Source organism: Lactuca virosa, chromosome 4 (genome assembly GCF_052849685.1).
Source record: "Lactuca virosa cultivar CGN04683 chromosome 4, Lactuca_virosa_CGN04683_v6, whole genome shotgun sequence".
Taxonomy (NCBI): domain Eukaryota; kingdom Viridiplantae; phylum Streptophyta; class Magnoliopsida; order Asterales; family Asteraceae; genus Lactuca; species Lactuca virosa.
The window spans coordinates 166,799,897-166,807,510 of NC_136429.1; the positions used below are offsets into that span (position 1 = coordinate 166,799,897).

Here is a 7,614-nt window from a genome sequence, read left to right on the forward strand (position 1 = left end):
ATTTTGGGTTATCGGATTAATTATTGATTAAGATTATATTTATTGTTAGTTGGCACGAGGTTTTCTAGTTCAGCGGTCCGAGCAGTTATTTGATTATCAGCGGGTTGAGGTGAGTCTTCCTCATTGAAGGCACCAAGGCTGGCCCATTGGAGGCACCAAGGCTGGCCCATTGGATTAGATATCCTGATATGTGATAATATAATGTTATTCTTAATGATCTGTAGATCTACCTGATTGTTTGCTGACTGATTATATGTTTATCTATATATATGCACATATTTGGTTGGTGGTTGAGGCTTTACTGCTTTGTGCATGAGCCAACAAACCGAGGGTATTCCAACACGATAGTTGACTGGACCCAGTTTATGCATATATTGGCATTCCAATCTAGGGTATTCCACCTCAAGGGTGACTGGAGGCTTTGATTAACTGGGCCTGGGGTATTCCAACCCGATGGTTGATTGGACCCGACATGTTTGGTATTCCAATCCGATGGTTGATTGGACCAAACATGCTTATGATACGAGGGTATTCCGTCCCGAGGATGACTAGGCCCGTCGTAGACATGTCTTGTATTCCAGCCTGAGGCTGATTGGGTCAGGCATGAGTATTTGTACATGTGATTTGTTTGTTATGTGTATGTGGTGGTACTTTGGGGGAACTCGCTAAGCTTTATGCTTAGAGTTTCAGTTTATTGTTTCAGGTGCTTCAGATGGTTGTGGCAAGGCAAAGGCGTGATCGTACACATCCTTGGTTTTACAACTGATTAGATCTTGGGAGGCTCTGGTTTTAAATAATGTTTTGGAAACAATGGTTTTGTAAACACTTTTATTAGTAAATGGGTTGTTTTGAAAGGTTTACATTTATTGACATTTTTTGGATGTTACATCATCGCTCGTGTCACTTATCTCTGCAACCAATTGATCGATGGTATCCTTCCACTCAAGGATCTTTCCGATGTTAATTTCTACTATTATGAGTTTGTTATTGAAGCTTGACAAGCCATCTACCGATTTGGCCCTCTTCTTGTACTTTCTTTCCTTCTCCTCAATGAGAAGGGGAATGTTGTCTACATCACTTGCACCTTCCATGGTTAGGATCTCTTGCTTGGATGCACCTGTCTCTAATACCACGTGTCACACGATGAATCTTTCGACTAGTCTATCTCGTGTGTCACTTAGTTTTTTACGACTAAGTTAGGCTAACTTTACTCCTTTAGATGTTCTAACAACAAAAGGAAGTAAGAGACTAATACTTCAAAGCATACAAAGAGAACTTATATTATAAGACTTAATAGTTTTACATGAGAACTTATTGATGGTTTGTTACAAATGAGTTAACCCCTATTAATAGGGTTCTTACACGTCCTCAATGGAATTTTCTAGATCCCGTCTATCATGAATGTTATAGATCTATCTAACATCTTTACAAGGATTCCATAATATTCTTCATTCTTCTTTGGTGTCCTAGAAATCTGTAGGTCGTTCAAGAATCTTCCTGGATATTCCAGCATACTCTAGCGGCTTCTTGAGTACTCCGGAAAATTTTAGGATCACTGTTTGTGACACTTCGGACAACATTTGAAAATATACTTGACTTTGTAAAAACAACCTTGGGACATACGATAAATAGATGAGCTTCATCTTCAAAATAACATAATTTAATTTAAGCATTATTTACTATGTTTATTTTCCTAACTTGAAGATGAGGTCAATTTAAGGGACCTACTATGGTGTATAAAAAGAATAAGAAGAAGTATAAACGTGACCTAGAATTTTAGAATCAGATATTCTTTTATGTGATCGATGAGAGATATATTGTTGCATGTTGGTAATCGACACCATTGATGAAATAACAATGAATATGTTAAAATTCAGCTATTTTGAAAAAAAAAATATAGATCTATACTGAAAAATCCAAAATATAAGGTATTTTATGAAAGAACATCGATTTACTTGTTGGTAACCAGTTCGGGAGATGAAATAACAAGTAATAAGTAAAGTTTGGTCATTATTGAAAAAAAAGGGTTAATACCTTAAAAGCCATTATTTATACATTCTCGTTTTGATTTAACCCCAATTTTATTTTTTGTTCTTGATTTGCCATTATATTTTAGAAAAAGTTTTATTTTCGGGCCCTTGACCGGTCATCAATAGGTAATGATGACGTGTTGGTTTTGCATTTTTCTCAATTTGCATTTAGCCCCAACATTTACGTATAAGTTTGCGTTTAGACCCAACATTTTTTTGTTCCCTATTTATCATTGTTTTTTAGAAAAAAAAATTCATTTTAGCCATTGGCCAGTCATGAATAGATATTTTAAAACGTAATAACTTAAAATGAAAAAGGAAAAACGAAGGTAAGAGTCGAAACTGCGACTTCTCCTTGAGGGCGATGCGTGTTACCTAGTAAGCCAATGACTCTCTTTTTTGTATTATCAGTGTTTGTTGTATTTAATCTACACATGTATTTTAAAATGAAGGAAAAATACCTAGTGTAAGTCTTGAGTCCGTGACATCTAATAAACAATATGACATGCTAATATTTGAGCTAATCAAAATTGTTAATTCATTCGTAACTCATCTAAGAAACAATTGGTTATTTCAAATGACATATTTGTTGATAAACCATATATTTCTAAAGAGTCGAAAATGCATCTTCTCTTTGAGGGGCGGGGCGTGATAGCTAGTAGGTCAATGGCTCTTTTTTTTGTATTGTCAATGTTTGTTATATTTAATGTACACATGTATTTTAAAATGAAGGAAAATGACCAACTATAAGTCTTGAGTCTATGACATCTAATAAACAATATGACATGCTAATCTTTGAACCAATCAAAATTGTTAATTCATTCACAACTCATCTAATAAACAACTTCTTATTTCTAATGACATATTTGTTAAGAAGCCAAATATGTCTAATGACATATTTGTTGAGAAAACAAAGAAATGAAAATTTTGATTGGCTCAAAGATTAGCATGTCACATCGTTTATTAGATGTCTCGGACTCGAGACTTACACTAGGCTTTTTTCCCTTCATTTTAAAATACATGTATACATTAATTACAACAAACATTGATAACACAAAAAAGAGAGTCATTGGCTTACTAGCTAACACGCCCCGCCCTCAAGGAGAAGTCACAGTTTCGACTCTTGCCTCCATTTTTTCCTTTTTCATTTTAAGTTATTACGTTTTAAAATACCTATTAAGGACTGGCCAATGGCTAAAATGATTTTTTTTTCTAAAAAACAATGGCAAATGAGGAACAAAAAAATATATTGGGGCTAAATGCAAACTTATACGTAAATATGAGGGCTAAATGCAAACTGAGGAATATGCAAAACCGACACGTCATCATGACATGTTGGTGACCAGTCAAGGGCCCGAAAATGAAACGTTTTCTAAAATATAATGGCAAATGAAGAACAAAAAATAAAGTTGGGGTTAAATCGAAATGAGGGTGTATAAATAATGACATTTAAGATATTAACCCAAAAAAATATCTAAAAAAAAGTTAAAATATAGGATGTTTTATGAAGAAAAAACCCTAATAATAATATGGTAAAATAGAAAAATAAGGTGATTATAAGAGCTTATGGACTAACAGAAGTGCCCATAAGCTATGTATTTAAGGGATACAATTAAATTAACGGTTTAGATACATATTGAAATGGATGTGATATATTGGAGATGAACAGTACTTTCAAACACCAACAAGATTCAATTGGTACGCCTGTCGAGAAACAATAAAACAACTGCCAACATTTTATGTCCATAGATCAAGGTTGTCAAGATCGGTATCCTAGGTACGATCGTTTTTGGGTTTGCAAGATTGAGATCGTAGAATCGGGATCCGAATCCTAAAATCCCACAAAATAAAAACATAACTTTAACTAGTTATTTTAAAACAAGAAAAATAAATCAAACATTCAGTTTTCCATTCAAAAACTATAAAAACTTCAAAACTTTAGTCACAACTCACAACACAAAATGATAAGGAATAAATTTGTAAATAGTAAAAGATATAAAGTGGCAAATTAATTTTCTTTATTTGTATAAACAAAACATATATATATATATATATATATATATATATATATATATATATATCCCCTAATCTAATAAATAAGTAGATTTTTGCCACGTGGCATTCTCCAAGCCCCCCCCCCCCTCCCCAAATCAAATTTTCCCGCTACTTTTACTAAATTGAATTGTCCAAACTATCATTCATTTCTTTTTACACGATTCATGTTTCCAGTTATATCTTCAAATTCAAATTGAAAATTCAAATCTTTCCTAAATTTACGGCTGTAATTTGCACAATCAAATCCCTCTATATCTACAAATCCACGAGATAAAAGGATTGATTTGTTGGTCATCTCAATTGTTATTTTTCTTTATCAGTATGCACCGATGGAAACCCTAATGGCTTCATTTTCTTGATTGCAGGTTTGATAACGACAATCTACTCCTCCATGGTGCATGATGAAAGTTCATCTCTTCTCAAACCTAAGTAGAGGCATCGAAGACGAAATAGGTTACGACATTTATGTCAACTTTCTGAAAATTCAGATTTTGTTTCTCCATCGTAACATCTATAATATTCATTTCTCCATCGTCGTTACTATATTTTCGTCCAAAGGTCGTTTCTTTCAAGTCGGTATGAATCCCTAAACCCTATTTCACCATAATTATCTCCAAATATCTTCTTATTTATAATTGATGTTCTTCTATGATGGATCATTGGATAAGGAAATTACGTTTCATTATGGTTCACTTCAGTAAATTTTATACGATTCTGATTTGAATTAGGGTTTTTTCCTTATGAATTATGTTGAATGTCGGCATGACTTCAGGTATATTACGTTTTCCCCTAATCTTCAATATCAATCATTTTCTTCTTCTCTTTTTCTCCTGCTTACAACAACCTTAAGGGTGACACCTCCACCCAATGAATAAGGTATACTAGGGTTTTAGTTTAATTGCGACCTTTATCACATTATTCTTCCCAAATCCATTTTTCATCTTACATCTTTGTTTCAGGTAAACAGGTATGAAGTTGACACTTATACAAGTTTGATATTTCTCAATGAGTTTTCAGGGTCACTTAAAACTCAATTCTGATAGATATAAGTTTGTGACAGGTGGATGTTCCTGTATATGCAGTAGGGACTGATGTAAAACCAGCAGAAATAGCTAGACAAGGTCTTCAAGAGGCTATAAAAAGAATGCAGATGTGGTTATAATGGATACAGCAGGAAGGCTTCAGGTTATAATTATATGACATGTCTTTTTAATCATTTCAGATATTAGAGAAGACATGTTTCTTCATTAATCTAACACAACACCCTTTACCTTTTTATTACCAGATAGCCAAAAATATGATGGATGAATTGAAAGATGTGAAGAGAACATTGAATCCCACAGACGTTTTGATTGTTGTGGATGCGATGACAGGGCAAGAAGCTGCAGGTTTTTTGAAATAACTTATTATTACATATAAACATGTAACAATTTACCATACTAACCTTGGTGATAATTTTCAGCCTTGGTGACAACTTTCAACCTTGAAATTGGAATTATTGGTGCTATTCTAACTAAGCTAGATGGAGATTCAAGAGGTGGAGCAGCTCTGAGTGTTAAAGAGGTTGCTCTTTCTTTAACATTGTTTTTCTCAATTGATGTTTATTTGATATAAGATTTTGTTTAATTTTGTGATGTTAGGTGTCAGGAAAGCCACTTAAGCTTGTGGGACGTGGAGAGAGGATGGAGGATCTTGAACCCTTTTATCCGGATCGAATGGTAGGAAGGATCTTGGGCATGGGAGATGTTCTCTCATTTGTGGAGAAAGCATAGAAGTTGTGAGTGTTAATATTAAATTAGTTTTTTTCTTTGTAAAAATGATGGATTGAAATAATTATGGGTGTGTAGATGAAACAAGAAGTTACTGAAGATTTGTAGAAGAAGATCATGAGTGCAAAATTTGACTTCAATGACTTCTTGAAGCAAACTCGTGTTGTTGCAAGGATGGGTTCCATGTATCGTGTTCTTGGAATGAATCCTGGAATGGGAAAGGTATATTTTCGCCCTATTTTACCCTTACATTCTAAAAGGCAAGTTTTACAATATTCATCAATTTTAATAGGAGAGATAAAAGAAGAAGGGAAAATAGGTAAAGGTTAAGTGCTTAACTCATGAAGCTCATCAAGTAAAAAAGAAACACCGATATATAATGTGCCTATTAAATTACTTATTAAGTCAAAAAGAAAAAAAAGTTCTGAATTTTCATAATCATGTTGTGTTTGTTGGACAGGTTACTCCTGCCCAAATTCGAGAAGCAGAAAAGAGCTTACAAATAATGGAAGCCATGATTGAAGTGATGAGCCCAGGTTTTGTTTCTTTTCCAATCTGAATAATATTTTTTTAGATGAAAATTGGAAACAAAAAATAATGATTTTTTTCAGAAGAAAGGGAGCAGCCTAAACTACTTGCAGAATCCCCTGCCAAAAGAAAAAGAATTGCTTAAGAATCTGGAAAGACTGAGCAGCAGTTATATATATATATATATATATATATATATATATATATATATATATATATATATATATATATATTGTCTTTTTGGGTATAGGTTATTTAAAATTTTAAAAATAAATTGAAAAAGAAAGGTGAAGAGTCATACAGGTTGTTTAAACTAATTCAAACTTCTATTTATAGCAATATACTTGATTATAATTCTTTTTTAATATTCAATATGTTGGTCACTCTAATAACTAATCAAATATTTGCAAATTGTTAAATTTTGAAAAAAAAAATGAATACAAATTTTGTTTGTTTATTAAAACATTGATTAGGAAGTTAAGTAATTTTTAATAGAAAAATTTAAAAAAAGAAACATAATATTGTTAACATCTATTGTTACGTGGAAGAGGAATAAAAATTCAATATTTCTAATATTATGCGAAATTTAACAAATGAAATTAAATCATTGAAACACAAACTTAACAAAGATTCATACCTTTTTCAATGTCGAATCCCATTTTTTTATGTTTTTCAGCATCGATTTCAATATAAAAACACAAACTTAACAAAGATTCATACCTTTTTCAGTGTCGAATCCCATTTTTTTAATGTTTTTCAGCACCGATTTCAATATAAAATGTAAACAAAATGATTTGTGTTTCAATTAATAGAATTTAATAATATATGATGTTTCATAACTTTTTTTTAATTATTAATAGTATTATATTGCAGGAAATGAATATAGGTAATAAAGTATACCTCAAAAACGTTGAACAGATTGATTATGATTCACATATCAAAGTGCGGGTGGTAAAGATGTAGACTCACAAATAAAACTTCCAATGTTGTTTATAAGTAAGTTTTTCGCAATTTATAACCAACTTTTTTGTAGCATATTTTAAACATTTTTAGCAAATTACACTTCATTCATCATATTAATTAATTAATTTATTTATTTATAATTACGTATTGTATTTTTTTTATGTTATTTTCATTACTGACATGTTTTGTTTGTTTTGTATCAAATCAATTTTGATGTTTTTTTGGGGTTTTTTTTTTGTCATTACTCAAATGTCTGTTGCATTATATAA

At 31.9% G+C, this 7,614-nt stretch overlaps 1 pseudogene across 1 annotated transcript; it reads left to right on the forward strand.

Moving 5' to 3' along the window:
* Positions 1-4,847: 4,847 nt before the first annotated feature.
* LOC145105331 (signal recognition particle subunit SRP54, chloroplastic-like) lies at positions 4,848-6,391 on the forward strand (annotated as a pseudogene). Its single transcript, XR_013707273.1, has 8 exons — positions 4,848-4,857; positions 5,045-5,052; positions 5,146-5,270; positions 5,371-5,473; positions 5,548-5,648; positions 5,726-5,862; positions 5,933-6,076; positions 6,315-6,391. The product of XR_013707273.1 is annotated as a signal recognition particle subunit SRP54, chloroplastic-like (transcript).
* The last annotated feature ends 1,223 nt before the right edge of the window (positions 6,392-7,614 follow it).